The sequence below is a fragment of the Labrus bergylta genome, chromosome 17, assembly GCF_963930695.1.
Source record: "Labrus bergylta chromosome 17, fLabBer1.1, whole genome shotgun sequence".
NCBI lineage: Eukaryota > Metazoa > Chordata > Actinopteri > Labriformes > Labridae > Labrus > Labrus bergylta.
The window spans coordinates 9,801,541-9,823,531 of record NC_089211.1 but is presented as its reverse complement, the minus strand read 5'-3'; the positions used below and the strand labels follow the sequence as shown (position 1 = coordinate 9,823,531).

The window sequence follows — 21,991 nt, the reverse complement described above, 5'->3', positions numbered from 1 at the left end:
TAAGCTCTAGGCACTGTTGAGTGAATACAGGAAGTCAGCTTTTTCTGAGCTGGTAGAAGCTGTTCATCTGGAAAAAGAAATCTTGCAGTTTTGACATTTTTTATACTGCTCGTTTTAGTTTAAGTCAATTTCAGCCGAGCGCCTTTTGACCATGTGTTATGCTTCAAACTTGCAGCCATGATTGCCTGTGGCTTTCATTCACCATTTATAGTGTCTTACCAATTAGTCAATTTAGAAAAACTAACATTTTAGCACATGTGGTATCCCACTGACTTGATCTGTTAAAGTGACCAACTGTGTATCAAGAAGAAGTAAGTATACTTTAAATCACTACAAAAACACAGCTGCTCTAGTGAGTGTCCTTTCCCACTGCAGACATTCCATTGGCTGAACCTTGGCAACAGGAACTTTCCAAAACATGTTTGGTCATTCTGACAGACATTCAGTCAATATTATCTCTTCCACTAATGACATTTCACTCCATCTAAATTATAACATACTGTATTATATGTTATGGCTGACTGTTGTACAGCATCCAATAAGATTAAAGCAAAACTATAGTGGGTGAATCTATGTCCTCCATGACACCAATAAGTGCACAGAGCATCAATAATTGCTCATTAATTTCTAGCAAAAACTCAACACATAAAGAGATGAACTATAGCACAAAAGCACACAAAAGAAAAAAACAAATTGAGTAGATTTTTTAAGCACATTATTTCTTTGAATGTCTTACTTCTCTTGCTGTTTGATGTTTAATCATAATGTATTTTTTGTCATAATGTCTTACATATTTCTTAAAAAATTCTCAATGTTCTTTTTTTTAAAACTCTGTAAATCACTATGCCTTTCTTTATTAAATGTGCTTTATTAGGAATCTTGCCTTCTATGACTTGTTCTAATTCAATCTGTGCATGGGATGGAATGTTTAGCAGCTATGATGCAGGCACAAACTCTTGCAGACTGCTGTTGCGCATTCTGTTACGTGTATGCTTCCCATTCCTCCATCTGATAGGGGGGACATAGGGGGTCTGAATCTCCAGTGGATTTGAGCTCAGTCAGAATGAGAGCTTTTCTGCAACATCATTTCTAAACATTGTAATTTTTGTTTCTGAATTTAGAAACATTGTATCTTTCACTTCTGAATTTTCACATTGCACTTTGTATCTTTGGTCTATCAAATGTGTTTCTATTGGACTGGATTTTTTATTCTGACTCTGTGAACAAAATAATGAGTATTGAAATTTGAAGTGAATTCAGAGTGAAAAAATGAATATACATAAAAATATTCTAGAATAGAAAAGAAATAGCTTTTTATTTTCAAAATCTGATGACAGAGATTTGCTTAATATAGGCCTACAGAAAATATTAAGATTAAGTTATTATTATCATACAAAAATATTTTAAGTTATTCCACATCAGTGTCTTTTTACTTCTTTTTCAGTAGAGAGTTTGGGATCAGGTCCAGTGATCTGCAAGCTATAGCTCATTCTGACCAGATATGACAGTCCACTGTCTGTCCTTATATCTTTCCACAAGTCTGTTCCAAAAAGAGTTGAGGGTTTCACCAGAAGAAGTTAATTGGAGGAATTCAATGTTCTGTCCTGTCTAAAATCATTACAGTAACATAAATTATCACACACATTTCTCAGTACTGGTCTTAGCCATGGTCTTCTGCATTCTGAATAGGTCAATGCCAAGCTACCTTGCTCATGAGTTCCCTGGGAGTGTTTTTCCAATAAGTTTGCTACTTCTTCTTGTCTCCTGCCAATTCTCTCAGATCCCTCTGGTCAAAAGCCAGATAGTCGTCCCCGAGGCTACCCCTGCCCCCCTCAAGATCCCATACGTCACTTAATTAATACCAAATGTATCCACACAATCGTCGAATCACATTATTCTATTTTTTGATTAGAACTTGTGCTGATTGCACATGTCTTAATTTTACAGTAATTTAATTTATTCTGCCCAGTTAGGTAAATGTGACCAAAGGCCACAGACGAGAGATGAGGGGAGGAGTGCAAGAACTGTGCTGAGACATAGGAGGACTGGAAGAGGGGGAGCCTCAGCACAGAGTTTAATGTAGCGTGCACCCTGAATCTAGATCACTGAACACACCAGTGTTTCTTCTGTGAACTCTTGTTGCAGAGATCGGCACCCTGGTTTCACTTGATGTCTGTCCCAGTTTTTTTTGCAGCATTGCACTTACAGGGCTTATGCTACAGCTATAGCCGGGTCACAGAGGTGTGGGACTATACATTAAAACGTGCCTCTGAGATAAGAAACGTAATGCAACAAGAGAGCAGCAGCATGGTTAAACTGTGGGGAAATAAAGATGACATCAAGCTAGTTTCAGTGAGAATGGGCCTCAATTGAAGAGTGTGTGACGCACGAGTGTACATTACACTACTTAATGTAAGTTGTTGTGGCCTTTGCCGGGCCTTACACTTACAGTTAGACACAGTACCAAATCCATTTATTTTAATCCACTAATTTAGCTCCTAACTGTCCTGTAATTCGGCTCTCAAAATCCAATCTTTTTGGAAAAGGTAAACATTTGAGTGCACGGGTAGCCTACTGAATGAATTCTAAATTGCACCAGGTGCTTGTGAGCCTTCTGACTCCCTTACTACAACTGCTACAGCAGTCACAACTAAAACCTTTACGCCTGACGCATTGGCTTAAAGCAGGGAGAAAAGGTTGAAAGGAGTTTGTCCTATAGGAGTAGGGGGTCTTCAGTTCTTGCTGGCGGGGAATATGCGGGCGAGACAGCCTCCTTGCTTGTAACACAAGGTCCCTACACAGAATTAAGTACGCTCCAGCGGACCCGAGTACGCGTCTTGTCCCCGCCCACCCCCCCCGACAAGGCACAGCATCCATCCTCATGCGCTCGCACGCTGCGTGATCCTCATCACAAACCGAGCTGTGCTGAGCCGATGGAGTAGTAGTACGAGTAGTAGTGGGAGTGCTCTCGGGTTCCTTTCCCCCCTTTCTCCTCCTTTTCTTTCATGGATTCGCATTTTCTGTGGAATATTGCTTCCTACCATCGCGGTAAGTGTGCGTGATGCCTGCGGATGCTGTGTGTGGGGGAGAAGTAAGAGGAAACGGCACTATGCAGCTATTGTCTGTTGCTGAGGCAAGTTCGGACCTCAATCAAGTCAAAACGCGGGAGCATGGTGAAATACAGCGAAGCAGGGCTGACTATAGAAGGGGGATCTTCACATTTAACAGACTTTATTACCGATAGTAAGACCATTTTGTGGGAAATTGTGTTTTAATGACCGGAAATAATCAATATCGGTATTTAGACAGACACCTGTCTCTAACCAGCAACAGTGACCGCCCTCCAGCGCTGATTTTAAGATCAGAAATGTGCAGATCCTGTGTGTTTCATTGTTACACACACCTCGGGGTACTAAACCAAAATCTGTGCAAAACGGGTCTCCTCCGTTATCGAGCAAAATGTGTTCTCCAGTCCAGCAGGAAATTTCGGCCCATCTCCCCGCCCCCCCAACACGAGAGGGTGGATATTCCTTCTCATCCAGCCCCCCCTTTAGACATGCACGTCGCAGTTAATACGTTTCAGATCACTGAAAGACTGAAATCTCTTGCTCATTAAGATGTCTTGATGAGCAATTTAGTGTAACCTTGACATTCATTTGGTGAAGAATGTGCCACCACCACCTTCTGATTACCTCTTCTATCATCACATTCTGTAATGTGAACGTGCAGCATTGGCCTAAGCCTGAAAAAGACAGGAAGAGATAGAAAAATAAATACAAGAGAGTAACCTTACCTTCATGTAGAAGAAGAAAATAAGAATAAAATCAAATGTTTGAGGTGAGAGTTTTTTTTCATGAATCTGTTTAGGTCCTTCAGAAACTCATCCTATAGCTGCTTTTTTTTTTTTGCATGGTGTAGGTGAAAATGCATTTTAGCTTTAAGTTTCCAATCATGCTGTTGCTAAATTGTGATCAACAGCACAATAAAACAGTCTGTGGTAAATTGACAGACGAGAGGCATTTGCAGATGAGCTGATTTCTTCAGCAGTCCAGTAAGTAGACAAATACTGGACCAGTCAATGCTGCTGTACATTTTGCTCTAAAAGTCCTGCAGCTTTTAATTGTCTGCACCCGAAAGAGTGCATTTTGTTTCTTGAACGGCAACAAATCACAATCTTATGTTGCTCTTGCAGCTTTTGATTTTTGCATTTCTTTGACAGAGGGTATTTGTAGCTGAAACCTGTAAGTGTGTGCTGTGTGTGTGTGTGTGTTTATATCTGACATAGGCATTCTTACTGGTCCCAGTATATACTGTACAGCAGACATGGTATTATTCAGCAGACAGATGGCAGGTGGCTGGGCATCAGGTGAGACTTTCCTTGGCTGTCAGCAGGGCCTGCTGAAAGCAAGATTCCACTTGGCATACACCCAGACATAACGGAACAAGTCTGCATTTATGCACTGTGCGTTTGTCAGATGGCCTCATGGCATTTCACAGCTGGTGTTTGTTGCTAATATTCAACTCATTTTGGGTGTGTGATCCATTTGCACGCGGCGCTAGGTGTGTGTCTGTATAAGGTTGAGGATACAAACGCAGCTAGCACAAAAGTGCTCTCTCGCTAAAATGAATGCGTGTTAAATGTCCCATTCTATACTTCTCAAATGGAAAGCCTTGTTTTGCTATACTGTGCATGTATGTGCATGTGTCTTTGTCATTTCTGTAATGTTCTGTATGTCCCGTCTGAACAATCAGACAACAAATCAAGCTGAGGTCATAATGACATCAACATGCCTGGGAATGACACAGTAACTGATGTTCACATGTGACATCAGCAGCAGCTTCAGCAGTGACCTAATGTAAACATCGTCTTTCTTCGTTACAGATGTGATCTAAGGCAAATTTTCATTAGATGTTTTCACAACTGGCAAGTTTGTGCTTTCATTTTGACAACTGATCATATTGAAGTCTTTGTGTTTAGTATAGTTTGCTTTTTGTTCATTTTAGTTGAAATCTTGTAGAGATAGAACGTGTAATTAATCAAACGACGGCATTTATGCATCTATGCATTTGGATCTTCGCTTTAAATTGTGTAAAAAAATTCTTGGTCTTCTGCAGTCGCCAGCACTGCTTTGTTGTGTTTTTGTTTTCCAAATTGACTTTTTACAGTCTTTGTGCCGGTCTCCAACGTGGTAAAGGCTCTTCCACATGTATCCCTGCAATCCCAGCTTTCAGGAAGCTGGACTTTACAGCATACCTAGCTTGTTTTATCTTACTACTCTCTCTCCATGTGAAGGGCTACATGAGTATTGCTTGCAGCAGAGTACGGAATCCCGTGAGATTTTCAGAATGAAAAAATCCAGTATGATAAATCCAAACATAGTAGTGAGATGTAACATGGCTCCTGAGCTGCGGTGAGTGAGAAACAGGGAAATCATATTTTATTGAATTCTTTTGGAAACAGGTGCTTTTTATTTTTATTTTTATTTTGCAGCCTAATGGAACTGTATAGACAAGCTGCAGACAGCGCACTTCAGATGTCAGGAAAAAAGCAAACAGTAGCAAGATACTGTTGAGACATGCGTGACATTTTGCAGTAATTACATGGAGACACAAGGCTTGCGTTGTTAAAAAACACCAGACGGAAATATAGTAGTGAGGCTGCAGGAAGGACTGACCTTTGAACTCTCGAATAATATCTTACCCACCCCTATTCTCACCAGGGATTGGTTATTGATTACGTTCACACAAATCCATGGAAATTCAGACTGCCACACACATAAACCCTTTCTATAGTCCAATGTTAGCAGGTATTTGATTACCAATAGATGTGGGGGTGGTGTTATTGGTTCAGTATGGGTGTTCTGATTGGGCAGTAGATGTCACTGTGATGTCTCAGGGGGATAGATTAGCTTCATCTAGAGATTGTATGATCCTCGTTTTATCTTTAAGAGGACGGACACATACAGGTGATATGGTGACAGGTGCAACCGGGAAGAATTAGAACTTGCTTGCTCTTCATTTAATATCTTTGCTCTGCCAGAATCCAAACAATAGATGAGCTTTTAATGTGGCTTAACATCTACATTTACGAGGGAAAAGTGACGTGTTGTTGGCTGAGATGCAAACATCAAGTTTTTGCATGCCAGAATGCAGCGTAAGCTTCTTAGCTCAGACTTGTGTATATAATTAAGATAACTAGCTAATGGACAACGACTTGAAATTCCTTCCAAATATCCTTGCTTTCTGTGCACCCTAGTTAAATATAACAAGGATTTTGTTTTTGTCTAACCAGCAAATATTGTCGACAATTGAATATATATCAACTTTGATTGGACATCAAACCCCAGGAGAGTGAGGCAAAAGAAAACGATTTGATTTTATAGTGTTCTCATACTGAATTTGAGACTATGGAGATGTGGCTTTAGTAGGGCTGGGCAATATGACCTCAAATCAATATCATGATTGATTGAACATTTTACATCGACTATGATTAATTAACCATTATTTTGTTTTTTGCCCTCTTAGTTCAATGACATGATATGTACTGTAAATATGCTCAACTATTATTCCTCATTAAAGTGTGTCTAACTCTGTGATTTTGAAGAAATAAGGAAACACACAGATCAAATATTTATGGTTCTATATTGAATATTTTGAGCTCAAATCGAAGCATAAGGTTGAATTGAAAATGTCACATTTTAGCTTTTAAGTAAAACATTAAAAGTAGAAAATAAAAAATCTTGCATTTCTTTCTTGCAAACATAATGAATTTTAAAAGTTGCCATGTTTTACACCTTCACTAATGCATTGTTTTTTTTAACTAGGCTATAAGAAAAAGCATTGACGATCTTCTTGCACTCCCTCATTGACCTCATTGTCTTTCATTGCATTTTCTGAAATAAACACACACACACTCAGACACACACACACTCAGACACATTACATTATTGATGGTTTCAGTGCTAATGCAATAAAATGATTCAAGGGCTTTTGTGCAGCAGCGATTATGTCAAATACTTCATCCAAGTTTCGGCAGATGATCATGTCTGTCGAATGTTTGACACCAATCACAAAAATATAGACGTTAACAAACTTGTGAATTAGTGAATGAATGAGGGTGTAACGGTCTGATGTGTAACCCTGTTAACTGGCAACTTTGAGCAGAATGCCTATATGAGGTTGTTGACGAACATGAAAAAGTCTCTGGGAACCTTTCTTTGTTTAGTTTTCATTAAATTCCGATTTTTGTATTTTGATTAAAAATGAAAAAACAAACAGAGCGGAAGTCGTGAGTACTCTTGCTGTTTTTAAGCAGCTGAAGACCTTCTGTTGACATGGTCACTTTTTAATCCGTAATGCCTCTAAGTGTCAGAAGAGCAGCAGTATGTAAAAGTATGAGACCAGCTTCTATAAAGTGGATGTTCTCGTGATGAGAAGGACACATTCTCCTGGTTCAAGAGCTGGATATAAATTCTCTGATTTAAAGGAGTTGTAAAATGAGTGTTGTCGAGTCATGTGTTGCTTTGGTGTTGTTGAATTGGACGGAGACAGTGAGTAAGCTTATCCTATAGTGCCCGAATTAGGATTTACATAGTCGAACCCGATTCGTCCGATTTTGCCTTTTGTCAACTGATAATCTAACCTGACTTTAACATCATAAAGCTCTTTGTCTAGAATCAGATTGGAATAACAATAAATTATTTGATAGGACATTGTTTTTCTCACTCATTAAGTCTACATTTAGGTGACCATATAACTATATTACACAAGCCAATATAGAAGTCACACACACTTCACGGCCCAGTGCGTGTGGGTCAAACTACCGACAAACAAACGTCTTTTAAAATACCATTTGGAGATTTATTGAACTCTCCTGATCATAATAATACAACAAAAATGAGACCCTACGATTTAAATCCAGTTAAAATTTTAATCCAAGCACATTCCATGAGAGCCTTTGTAAAAAGGAGGTATCCCCCCTGTTCTGACAGCCAATTGCATGGAACTCTGCAGATTACTGACATTTCTTGTAGCCAATAAAATTCTTAAAACATGGTTAGGGCTGCTTCTATCAATACTTCAAGTGATTTCTAAGGAGAATGATTCAAAGTACAAGTGGTTTTCAGAACTGCATTACAAGTATACATAAGGTGACATTCATACCAAGATAGGCTACGAGCCATGAATTATTTGGAGAAAACGGGTAAATCAGTATGTAAAATTGTGTATGTGTAATGACTAAAATAGTTTTAATCGGCAGCTGTAACTGGTAACACTAAGATGAAAGAAATCTGCACATATCTCCAGCTGACAGGAAACGCTTCTTGAAAAATCGTCTTAAACTTACAAGATTCACAGAGGCTGTAGGAGTTGGTGTGGCGCTGTTGCTTGAATACATCATCAATAAAAGGTTGAAGTTGGTGCAATAATCAAATTGTTTCAATTTAAGGACACTTTTTGTGCTAGCCCTGTGGCTCTATGAATCTATGTTGGGCAACAGTACAATGTTGATGAAAATCATTTCTTGGTGAATTTTGAGGCCAGTCCGATTCACAGTTATGGTAGGTCTATGTTGCCAGCTAGCTAGAAACAGCTAATGTTTGTTAATTTGATACACTAGGCTAATAACTAAGACTACACAAACACACAAGCTATCAAATGTTGAAAAGGCTTATGTTTGACCAAGTGTTGGTCCAGACAAACCTTCATATCCTCCATAAACATTCAATTTGGTAAATGTTTACCATATTGAGGTTCATATCAAGCACAAGTCAATTTCCATGGCAATTAATGGGCATACAAAGAAAAAGGACAACAAATAAAAAAAAACAACTAAAAACATTCATTTATTGAGTTCATCTTTCAGTGTCATCACTGTGTTGGCCTAGTTTTGATCAATGCAGAAACAATGGTGATTGAGATATAAAAGCTTTTTTTTGTAGTTTAGGGGTTTGTTAGTTTGCAGGAAACATTTAGCAAGGGTTTGTGTCTTCAAGAATGCAAAAAGTCCTAAGAGCAGGTTAAAGTAATAATAACTTTCAAAAGGGAGAATAGCATCTCTTCCATGTAGGCCTGGGCGAAAAAACGATAATTATCGCGATATAATTTTTGTCAATATAAATATTTAAAATGTTTGATAAAAGTTTGATAGATTTAAACCTGTAATTACACCATCCAACCACAGGGGAAACGGGGGGCGCTAGTTGCCGCCCGACATTAAAGAAAAGAAGAAAAAGACTACGGATAGCCAATCATGTCGCAGGGATATGGGTAGGGGGGCTTACAGACCTCAGGAGCGGAAAGGAAACAGACAAAATTAGCGATAGCTACTCTGAAGAAAATGTTGAACCTACCGGCTCAAAGCAGGAGAAAACATCCTCGACAAGACGACAAGCAAGGCCGCTTAACTTCCGGAGTTTAGAGACATTTTGGCTCTTTACAGTCTAACAAAAAAAACAGTAAAGTTCTTCTGTTAACTTTGCCAAAGTGCAGCTAAAACGGCGACACCACGAACCTGTTCCCCCATTGACCTGTTAGAACACAGCGAAGGAAATAAATGTCCAAATGTCATAAACAAGTGTTAGTGTGGACCGTATTGTAAATAATATAAACTGTCTATGCATGGTGTGGACCCCAGCGGGCCAGTGAGTGTTACTCTCCAGCAGCAAACTGTCATATAAGTGTTTCCAGCACCGTGCTCTTATGATGGTGAAATGTTCCTGTTTAATTATAGTCTGACAATAAAGAATAATTAAACCATAATTATCCATCTGGTTTCTTCAACTTTCACTCAGGAACAAAAATCTGCTTTTAAATTTGAAATAATTTTTTTTTGACAATTATCGTGATAATTATCGATATCGACTGATGTGAAATTTTTTATCCTGATAACATTCTTTGTCATATCGCCCAGGCCTACCTCAAATATTTCCGACTGTTGTCAAAGCTGAGAATTCTTTGATTTCATAATTGTCACGGACGTGTCTTGTTGCTTCTGCTGCCATGACAGACACGACCCGTATCATTGCCGTGAAAACACCGGATGTTACGTCAAAGACCGCTAAAAGGAAGCAGGAACTGCTACTGAAAGCTGTTATTGCTGCTGTGATGATGAAAAAGTAATGTTAATTATACTTTTATACATTAGCTTGTCTGTTAACATATTCTTTTCCTCAGGTCTGTTTCGCCTGTTCATCTTGACTACAGTTATGGGGTGGAGTGGCAGAGAGAATCACTCCCATGCTTCCCCGCCAACCTTGACGTCATCTTTTGTTATTGTTTTGATTGAGAGACCCCTGGTGGATTTTACAAACTGTGAATTCAAGATAAAAAAGACAAAACTCACCAACAGTGTCTTGAGGTGGTGCCTAAAATTGTTGCTGTAAAAGTATTAAGCTCTGTCTTTCTCCTCTGCTTTCATGTCACCAAACCTAAAAACAGCTCCTATAAGAAATAAATGAATCGACTTATAGATTTAAATGATTGCAAGGATGAAAAAAAAAAAAAAAGCTGCACAAGCATGATACTGCAGGAATATTGAGAAATCTCTGAAGGGAACATCTTCCATCTCTCCTGCTGCATCAAGAGGTCGGTTTTGTGATGGTTCTGATGGCTGAAAAATAGCTGAACACTGAGACATCAAGGGCTCTTTGATCTTAATATAGACTGAAAACTGGAGATGTTACAAGGCAGCATGGGAAAAACTTGCAGAGCAGCATTCAACACACAGATTGAAAGCACACACACACACACACACACACACACACACACACTCACAAATGCAGAAGCCTTTGAGCACTTGTTTAAACCCATTTTCCCAACTTAATATATTTACATACATACATATGCAAATATACCTGAAGCGTTTGCCGTTATTTCCTTTTGGCAGTTGTAAAAAGCAATGGCCAACATTTTATCTTGATAAATACATTGCACAAGTTTAACCAAAGATGTTGTTTTAAACATTTATGTAAAGGATATATCATGCAATCAAATTAAGCCTCTTGCACCAGTTTGAATAGTCAATAGACTAGGCCTGGGCGATATGATCAAAAATGTTATCACGATAAAACATTTCATATCAGTCGATATCGATAATTATCACGATAATTGTCAATCATTATTTCTTTCAAATGCAAAAGCTGATTTTTGTTCCTGTGTGAAAGTTGAAGAAACCAGATGGTTAATTATGGTTTAATTATTCTTTATTGTCAGAACATGACGAATTATAATTAAACAGGAACATTTCAGCATCATAAGAGCTCGGAGCTGGAAACACTGATATGTTTGTTGCTGGGGAGTAACACTCACTGGCCCGCTGCTTAATGAGGGTCAACACCATAGACTGACTGTATTATTTACAATAGGGTCCACACTAACAGTCGTTTTGACATTTATTTCCTTCCGTGTGTTTAATGGGTCATATTGTATCAAATGGGGGGAAAAGTGAGTGTTAGCTGTTTTAGCTGCACTTCTCTCCGGCACAGTTATCAGAGCACTTTACTCTGTTTTTGTCGGACTGTAAATAGCCAAAATGTCTCTGAACTCCGGAAGTTGAGCGCCCCTTCTTGTCGTCTTGTCGACGATGTTTTCTCCTGCTTTGAGCTGGTATGCTCAGCGTTTCCTTCAGATCGCTAATTCGGCTGTGTTTTCATTCCGCTCCAAATGTCTTTAAGCCAAATGGGTTGAAGGCGCATTAGCGGCCCCTGTTTCCCAGTGGTTGGATGGTGTAATTACAGGTTGAAATCTATCGAACTTTTATCGAACATTTTTAATTTTTATATTGGCAAAAATTATACCGCGATAATTATCGTTATCGTTTTATCTCCCAGGTCTACAATAGACCCTTCAAAATGGGATTGTATGTTGCAAAGTTGATGCAAACCTCAAGTTTCACCAGTGGGTGACTTAATTTTACAAAGTATGAGAATTATTTGTTACATAAAGTACCGTAGATGATTTAATATTTAGTTTTTCTCTTTGGTGGAGTTAAGAAATTAGCATGCTAATATGATACGGAGCTTAGAGGAGTGAGCTTTATTTGTTCTAGAGATAAAAGCTACTTTGGTATTTGAAAAAGGATAAAACATAGTGTGACAAGGAGTGTTAAACTCATGCCTGAAGCTGAGGAAAATGCTTGATATGTTGATACACGAATATCTTTTTTTTTCTTCTAAAAACTTTTTGACACTCTTCGTGTGGGTCTGTTGGTGGTTAGCAGCATTTGAGCAAACAAACTTTTAATATTTTGTCACCAGCTCTTCTCTGCTACTTCTCTCCTTTCTGGTTCCTTCTCCTCCGCACCTAAATCTATCACCCTGGGGAAATGTTTTGTAGTTTGACAGATTTCATCTCTCTGTGTTTGACATTTATATATCATTGCCAGGCATTGATTGTTGATGTATCCAAACTGATGCATAGGATGGTGGATGATGTGATCTCAGATTGACATCATTTTCTTTCTTTTTTTTGTTAACTGTATTATATCGCGGTATTTTAGTTTTCAAAGGGATCGAGCATGTGAATACATTCACACACATCATTCTCCTCCTCAAGCAAGCCTGTTTATAAGTAACTGTTTGCTCAGTTCTCATTACATTGTAGCTTGTAATTGAATCTGTGTGGTTTTAATAATGCCAAATTAACAATTAACCATGTTTTTCTAACCCTAATATATGTCTCTAGTCTGTCTACAAACCCCCCAATTATGAGAAAAGTCCATCCTTTCCATCTTTTGCCTGCGCCGCTTTTCAGAAAATGTGTGCTCAAACGGGCTGTTTTGTGATTTTCCCTTCATGACATCACTAAGGGCAGTTACCCATCCCCCAGGCCGGTGACACTCTTGCGGCTAGCTTGTTCTGCCCTCTGAGTCTGCCTTCTCACTGTAAACAAATTGGCATGGTGCATTAAAACCTGAGCCATCCAAACCATTCTAGAGGGGGCGTGGTCAAACACAGCTTATTTGCATTTAAAGCTATAGACACAGAAACAGCCTGTTCTGAGCATGGCTTACATAGAGGGGTTTATAGGCATGATCAGACATGTTTTGGGGAGCTCTGAGACTTATTTAAACTTGTTAAAAATGAGGATGATATGTGACCTTTAGGTTTTGCAGAGTTGCAACCTGCAGAGTTGTGTTAAGCTGCTTCCGAAAACACCACATCTCCTGGCATGATACCTTCAATAAGTGGGGACTTTTACTGTTAAGGATTTGTCGGATATAAAATGTGTTTATCATTAAATTAACTGAGCTTTAACAGAGCTCAAATTAGTGGAGATTTTCAATAACAGTGTCAGGAGTTTTAGTATTTAAAGCCGATCCTTTGACTCGTAAAGTCAGAGCCACAGCCTGCTTCATCTAATCCTCTTGGACTTAATACAAGCGAGTTGTCAGTTGAAACACACTTCAGCAGGTATAATGTTGTAATGGAGATGCAAATCCATTCCACATAGTTTATGTTACAGTCGCAGAAAGACACAAATGAAAGCTCTGCAAATAATCACACTGATTGAATGTAGCTGAAAGTTTGAGAGGGGAGAATACAAGTGTAAAGATAGTTGTGCCAATATTCACTTAACCACTAACACCTTCCCTGAAAGAGGAAGGCGGTGGTTCCCTTTGGTCGGTGAGAATGTGACACCGCCGACTCTGCTCTGAGTGTCAGAGTGAAACATGCAGAAGACCAGGCGACTCAATCTGAGCCGTTGTGTTTCGCAAATCACTAATTAACACTTCTTTTATTTACCCAACGCTGTGGCTGGTGGCCTAAGCAATCAAGTGTGTACTTAACCAAACGCTTGTGTTTCATGACTGTATTAGAAAAGTCCATGTCGTGGCTGATCTTAATTCATTCTGGTGCATGAAAAAAGTTTACCACCCACCCTCACTACATAGGCAACAAAACTGAGAATTTGTACTGGTGTTTAGTCTGAATTACGTACAAACTTTGATCATGATTAGCATTGTTGTCAGAAGTAGCTGAAGAAACAACTATTAAGATATGTTAAAACACAAAGATTTCCTCATGTATTTTTCTCCAAAAAAAGTTTAAGCTTTGTTTTTTCAAGAAACCTCTGTGTCTCTTAAGTGTATGTTTAATGGTTTGTTTCTTCAGATACCCTAGACAATGCTGGGATTAAGATCTACACACCTGTTAAATACTGTATAGTGATATTGATTATGCAGTAAATGAAAGGGAGTCTTTTTTATTCTACACATTCTTCATACTTGAAGAATGGTTAACCTGGTACTTACATTGCCCACAATACAACTCAACTCAGAAAAAGTTAAATCAGCAATGTGCATGGGTGTAAAGAAATCAAGATATCTGGTTCTGCTGCATAAATTTCTATACTTTGAAAAACATAATGGAGTTTAAGCCTTTTATAGGGAATCAATGCTAAATCAGTGCAGTAGCTTTTGAGACTGTGTTCTGATATTTTTTCCACAAATACATTATCCCCAACCAGCTGCTCGCATGGACTGGCTATACATATTGTGTTTACTGTAATGCACAACCAATGAATAACTAAGTATATTCTAAGTTTCAAGAATCAAATAAGTTAATACGATGCTGCAGAAGAAAAATGTTTCCTGCAAATTGACATGTGACGATGTTTTTTACTCAACAGTGGGCCTAGAGAGTAATTATGCCTTTGTAACATTAAATAGCTGTTTTCTGTTTATTCAGTGGATTTATTTTCCATTCCTATTTCTTCATTTGTTAACACAGTTATTGAGAAAACAAAATACTGATATCTCCACTAAATAAAATATGACAATCTCCAGTTTAAATTATAAGAAAAGGAGCCAATAACTAACCGTACAGCTCAGCTGGTTCCGACGATGTTTTCTTTTCATTTCCTATGGAGAGCCGGAAAGGCAGTCGCTCAATACATATTGGGATCGTAAAAGGACCGCCCAGATGAGCCGCAATCCAATCAATTATCCAATCAGGTGCATTCAATGAGGCTAGGTCACCTATTGCATAACCTACAGCGAAAAACTTGGCTATCAAGAACCCCCGCCCCCCCCCCCCCCCCCCCCCCCCCCCAACAAAAAAAAATAAAAAAAATGAAAAGAAAAAGAAAAGAAATAAAAAAATCAGAACAAGCCCACTTTTCAGTGGGTATATGCCCATCAAGCGGCGAGTAAAGTGCTCCAGCGTTATCCGTAGGGTCCTCGCCTGAAGCAGTGGACCCGTAATGTAAGGCTGCCAGTAACGAGGGAAAATCTTTATAAATACTTTGCCCATAACTCTTACTGACAATGACAGTGCCAAGAAGGGGTAGAAATAGTTTCCCCCCAAATAAAACACCTTGTACAAAATGTTTTAGTATAATCTTACCGTTTATTATTCTACAATTCTACAATTCACTAAGCAGACGCTTTTATCCAAAGCGACGTACATCAGAGAGTAAGTACAACACAAGCAAGGATCTAGAAAAAAGGGAACAATGTCAGTAAGAGCAAACGATCAGCTTGGAGTCCGATTGGACACACAGGCAAAGCACAACATTATCCTTTTCTTATGTCTATTCTGTTCCTTTTGTTTTTTTTACTTCTCTGTTTATTATTATCTATCCACTGTGACTCACTCTCATGTTGAATTTTTAGCTCTAAGGGAAGATGCTAGAGAAAAGATGACAATGCTGTTCATCACAAGTCACATGTCAATGTGTGTGTATGCATGTCAACTCATGATAGTGGAAGTTCATCACGTACTGAAATCTTTAGAAACGTAGAAACGTTAAACAAGAAGTAATGCAAAGCACATTGATGGGAATCTATAGAAACAATAAAACCCATTATTATTGTTTCTACAGTTTACAGAAATACTTGATTGATTTCACATGAATAACTGCAAGAGAGCCATAAGGGAATCATGAAAAACAACTATTTATAGCAATAAAGATGCTCAATTGGCAACAGTGGTAGCCATGGGACAGCTTTGCGTTTGTGTGTGTCTGAGAGAGAAAGAGTGTGTGTGTGTGTGTGTGTGTGTGTGTGTGTGTATGAGCAATGATGTGCTGTGCTGTGCAGTCAGCAGATGAAGACTTCAAACTGAGATGTATAGACAAAATATTTCAATTAGGATTTTTGTAACAAGTCCCATTGATTCAATAATTCATGGTCTGTAAGGTTATATGTTAGATTATTTTATTTGGTGACAGCAGGAGCATTGTGAGCACCCAAATTCTGGTCAGTATTCTGAAGTCATATAAAGGATTCAAACACAGTTGAAGGCAAGGTTTGGACACAGACTAAACTGCTGAGATGGCATGTTTCCCAGCAGAACAAGTTCCTTTGTTTTCATGCAAAAACAAACTTAAAATAGCCTAATTTGTGGGGCTTAAACTGTGCCCAAGTTTCACACAAAAAACAAGAAAGCCTTATAAGAACACTAACACTTACATATGGTAAGAAGTCATTATGTTTTAGTACCTGCCGTGTGAGTACAGGAACAGGTGTTTAAGACCCTGTCAAAATGAGTTGTCAAAACCTATTATTGTAGAAGGTGGAAAACTGTATTTTTTATTTTTTTTTACTGTATTTCATAATATGTGTGAAGACAATGGATGAGTCATTGGGTGTGAAAGGTATATGGATAGTTTGACATTTTGGTGAACTTGTGAAAGTATGATGTTAGAGGTTAGGTAGACATCACCCTAATGTTGTCTGAGATTTGGATTTCTGCGGTGGACTGACTCCAACCGCTATCATCACTGTTATAATGCTAATGCTAGTCTTAGAGCTACCCGACTCCAACCGCTATCATCACTGTTATAATGCTAATGCTAGTCTTAGAGCTGCCCGACTCCAACCGCTATTTAATATTATCAGACTTCCTATGATCATCATTATAGTAGTTACTGCTAATATTAGACTTGTTGACTTCAGTCATTATGATAATCATTATCAGTCTATTAGTATTACTTTGCTCTCCCTGGCAATATTACACTTTCACCATATGTGTTGGCACTGTAGCAAGAAAATCTGTAGTTGTTTTTATTCGTCTTTCAAGACCAATACAGTCGTAGCAAATGGCTGATCAACATGTGTCATGGTTCTGATCGAGGTTTCTGCCAGGCAGTTTTTTTTCTTGCCACTGTTACTTATTTCAACCTTGCCAAGTTCTGTGCTCATTGTGGACCACCCCCCAATCCCCACATAATCTGTGTTTTGCGCGGTCCATCAGCGCCATGGTTTTGCTCCTTAGGTCTAAGCGGCGCCCTGCCCCACTAGATCCATTTTGCGAGTCCGTATGTTTTGTTTTATTTTGAAATTGACCCGATGCGCTGTGCGTTTCCTTGTCGGACTTCCTTTCCGGGTTGTGATATTCTGTTTAGCTCGAAACAAACCTGCAGCGCACACTAGACTAGCAGCGTATTGCAGCTCGCTGTGGAAACACAATGATTAGCTGCTGGAGTTCCAGCGAAGTACGACGTAGTGTGGCGCGCATTTAGTGGAAATTGGGGGTTACTGTCAGGTCAGTCGTTTTCTGATGTTTCTTGAGATCTTAAATTATTTTTCTCAGATCACCAAAGTTTCTAAAGCACAAAAAAAAAACATCATATACTTTGTTAGTGTGGGCAATGGCATCATTGCATGTCATGGTCTGGCCTATCACATTGACCTGCCTCTTGTTTTGTTTTCCAGATTCTCAGATAATTGTTCCGTTTATCACGAGAATAAACGCTGGTGTCTTGAGATAAAGATAGTAATCTGTATATGGCTGTGCATCTTCACTGGTCACTGGATTTGAAGATTTTATTCCTAATGCCTTTTCCTTTCCAGTAGCTACAAAGGGCACACAGCTTCAACCCCCTAAATGATGGCAGTGATAACAGAATGCAACACTCCATTTTTCCCTGCTAAGCATTGGACTGTTACCTCTTTTATCTACTCTGTCTCTGTGACAGTTCAGTCCCATTCAGGCAGTCAGGCACAGCGTGAGTCTTGGAGATGGTCAATCAGATGATACTCCTGAGCTCAATATTTTATAGTTCCCTCTTTCAGTGGCTAAAGAGGAGAGAAGTCGCGTCTAGACAAAGTCATCACAGGCTGGCTGAGTGGACAGCGGATACTGATGAATCCTGACAAGGCCTGTAGGCTGCTGGTGTGATGAGCCCCCCCTTCAGGAAGACATTGGTTCACCTTTTATCTGACTTTGTAATTAACTGCCTCATGGAAGTGGAAGCATATACTCCTTTGTGATCATCTTTGAAAAATCTTTTGAAACTCTGATGTCCTGAGGCTGGTTAATATGAAATAATGTTATTAAGACTTCACTGTGACTAGGGTCTGATTGTTCTGTGCTGTGTGACTCCTCACAGCTATGAGGCTGAGCCGGAGAGGGAGAAAAACATGAATGTAGTGTAAACTCTTTGACATTTGAGTGTTGCCCCCTTAAATTTTCTGATTCGAGTCATCTGTCACAGAGCCCCCAGTTAAATCATCAAGCTCCCAGTGTAACTGTCAAACTGCCAGTTTTTTTTTATTTTTTTTTAATCTCCTGCTCCTTCTGCAGCACTACCCAATTAATAGGACAAAATAGAAACTTAGACTGCACAGAGTTTGTTAAAAATGCACCACGTCTCAAAAGATTTAAGGGTCTGTTTACGTCTGAGAAAGATAAATCATTTTAGGTAACCAAAAGTTGTCCTGCTCTCTCTCTCTTATGTTGGTACAAAGGCTAATACAACTTTTAACATCATTATATATTAACATTACTCAGGGCATTCATCATCGTTTGGGAAAATAATGTCATTAATGTAAAAAGAATAAACACCGTAAAAAAAATATGCACATGTTACAACAGCTACATAACTATTGTTTTGTATTGCTTTCTTACGTGTCCTCTGAGTTTCTGTCATTATACATTTAAAATAATGTGTGTACATGATGTTACAATGACTGTAATTTATTGAGTAGACAGTTTGGTGAGTCATACTGTGCTACACAGACCTACAAAATCCAAACTGATATGACTGACAGAAAATCCTGCAATGCTTCACAGCTGTGGCTCAGTTTGTAGAGTCGTCATCTCTTAACCCGGAGGGTCAAGGGTTCGATCCCCAGCTCCTGCAGCGACACTTGACCCTGAATTGCTCCCATTGCTTCACCGGCGGTGTATGAATGCACATGAATGGGATTAGTTACTTCTAATGGTCTCACTAACCTCTGCCATCAGTGTGTGAATGGGTAGTTGCGACATGCCGTGGAAAAGCGCTGAGTAGTCAGAAGACTAGAAAAGCGCTTTACACGCTTAAGTCCATTTACCATATACTGCTTATGCATTAATTTATCGTTACGTGTTACAAATAGCTCACAATGATACATGCACATTTAATTGAAGTATGTTATTGTTAGTCTTAACCCTGGATTTCAAGGGTTACAATTTTTATTTTATTTTTTCTTCTTTTGTTTTAGGACCATCTATGGTCAAATAAAGGCAGAAAATACTATAAAAAAGTCCCCATAATCAGAAAACGGATGTAAAGTTAAGATTTTGATTTCATGCTCAAATCTTGCTTTTAGGATGTTGTGCTTTGCTTTCACTGATAAATGAAGAGTGACATTAACCCAGCTCTTTAGACGGAGTTTCAGGTGTTCAGGTTGTTTCTCCAACAACAAAAAAACAACGAACATGTTTGACTTTAATTTTTGTTTACAGATTTCTGGACTTGAAGGGAATTACATTTTTCTCTATTTCACTTATTCCAATTTTTTTTTTTTAAATAAGCATTACATTTTCAGGATTTTCAAATATTTGAAAAGTCATTAATCTATGGATTTTGAAGTGTTAATGAAACTTTTATCTCATCTTAAAAAATATTTATTTTTCTATTATGTTTTACTGGCGAGTGGTCGTAATGCCAGACAGTGGCTGTATTGCATCTGCATTTGCTAACCATCATTAAGAAACAAAATAAGAAGAAACAAATAATGTCAGGGGACACAACTGTACAGACTGTAAGAAACTAATTTAGCATCTCTTATCATGGCCCGGAGTGGCTAATCGGGAGAACCGGGACAATTCCTGGTGGGCCAGGCTGCCTGAAGGGCCGGTACAGTTTATAGATCATACAGGCTGCACTCGTAGTTCAAGTAGCGTTTCACTATAAACATGTTACCTTTGGAAGTGTGTCTTGTGCAGTGTTTTCCACCTGTCCAGGGTCCTGGTATAGCCTATTAACAGCTGCCCCGGTATATTTTCCGCCCACACAATCGACTTTTAAGACAAATGAAGTCTCTTTGAATTTATCTGTTGCAGTGCAACGTCCGGTCTGTCATTCAAAACTTCAAATGTAGTTATTTTTTGTGCAGCTTGCTTAGTACTCTAAACATTACTGTAGGTGCACCTTCCCTCAAAGCGCAAACCCCCTTTTTTCAAGAGCTTCTCTCTCTCATTATGTCAAAAACGTGCATTTAAGGACAACGGTGGGTTCGGGAGAGAAAACTATACGGGTGAGCGAGAGTCGGGGAACGTGCCATTGCGTATTTAAGTGGACAGACAAGAAACAAAAAGTTAAATTGATCATCTGCTCTCAGGTTTACCAGTAAAGTATGTGAACTACATGGCAGACTGATGTCTTTCTGAGTGCTCATCTGTCTGTGCGTCTGCACGTCACCCTCATTGCTCTGCTTATTAAAAACAATTAACTATAAACTGGTCATATACCATGTCTGAACCTTCAGTGTGGACCTGGTCGCCTGCCTGAGGGTCTCCATCAGTGGGTTGAGCCTCAGGATTTTATGTTTTGACAATTTGTGTTTAATTCCTACAACAGCACAAAAATCTTAAAAGAGAAAAAGTACATTTAGCCTTGTAATTTTGCACAGAATGGATGCATTTAACTTAAAAATGTATACAAGGCGTTTCTGTGTACCCCACCATAGTCTCATAAAATCCTGTGGGAAACATTGTAGGCTTTGATTTTTAATCAAATACACGATTTAAGTCAAAGGGTTGTAGAGAATGGTGCACTATTTCAGACGTATGTACTAAGGAAATATAGTCTGTATATCTCCAGCGAAAGGGTATGATCTAAAGTGGGCCGGTCTGAGCCATGAAACTCCCGGGCTGAAAATGAGTCCCACTCCGGCCCTGCTCTTATGTTCCCTTAAAGGCTTACTATGCAACTGTCATAGCAGTTTCAGATCAAGTGAAGGCTCTCTTCAGTAATAATGTGCATCTCAAAGTTTATTTGATTTTTTTAGTTTTTCTTTGTTATGGTTGTTGGTTCTCCCTCTGTTGTACTCTTGCAATGACACTCTGTCATTGTGCCACTTGAAACTGTTTCATTGAGTAGACGAGGCCTTCTCTCTTCCCGTACGTGGTGGCAGGGCTGACAGTTGGAGAGGGAGGGGATCACTCGAAATAAAACACGTGTGAAACATGTTTGAGTCTCTAAGCCAAACTTACAGAAGCTAGAGGAAGCGGCTTCCCTTTCACAGCTAACACACAGCTAAGAACAACACATCTCTCTTTATAGAAAGTCATTACGCCACACAGTATATTTTAAAGGGTAAATTAGATTGTTGTGATATTGTCAGAATGTTGCAGACCTTTAGGAATGATCTATTTCACCTTCTTTTCACCAAAAAGATTGTCTCTTAAGTTAAATTTACTGTGACGGCATGCAAATTCTTTATCCATAATGCATTAGCATCAAGCTAATCTTAGACGTACCTAGATTAGAAACGTTACTCTTGATTTGCACATCTCTTGAATGCATTCAATAGAAATACTCACACAACTTAAAATCTTTCCACTAAGCTATGAATCACAGTTTGCTCTTTCAACTGTTTCCATTTGACTGGCTTGATAAAATTATGGTTTAGTGGTACAAGCTGCACAAATGATGAATAATTGAATTCTGTTGAGGTTTGTAGGATGTTTTTAAAAATGTCTCGTATCTTGGAATCTCAGCGCCGGTGTTACAGTGTAAATGTGATTAGTGTAGTCATTTAATTTTGGGGGCTTTT

At 38.8% G+C, this 21,991-nt stretch overlaps 1 protein-coding gene across 2 annotated transcripts in view; it reads left to right on the top strand.

Moving 5' to 3' along the window:
- Positions 1-2,874: 2,874 nt before the first annotated feature.
- The window catches only part of plppr1 (phospholipid phosphatase related 1), a 56,625-nt gene continuing 37,508 nt past the window's right edge, over positions 2,875-21,991 (top strand). Inside the window, exon 1 of one of the 2 annotated variants that reach the window (XM_020636978.3) lies at positions 2,875-3,048. The gene's annotated coding sequence lies outside the window, so the exon portion shown is untranslated. The remainder of the gene's footprint in view (positions 3,049-21,991) is intronic. The other variant, XM_020636976.3, reaches the window with a different exon arrangement.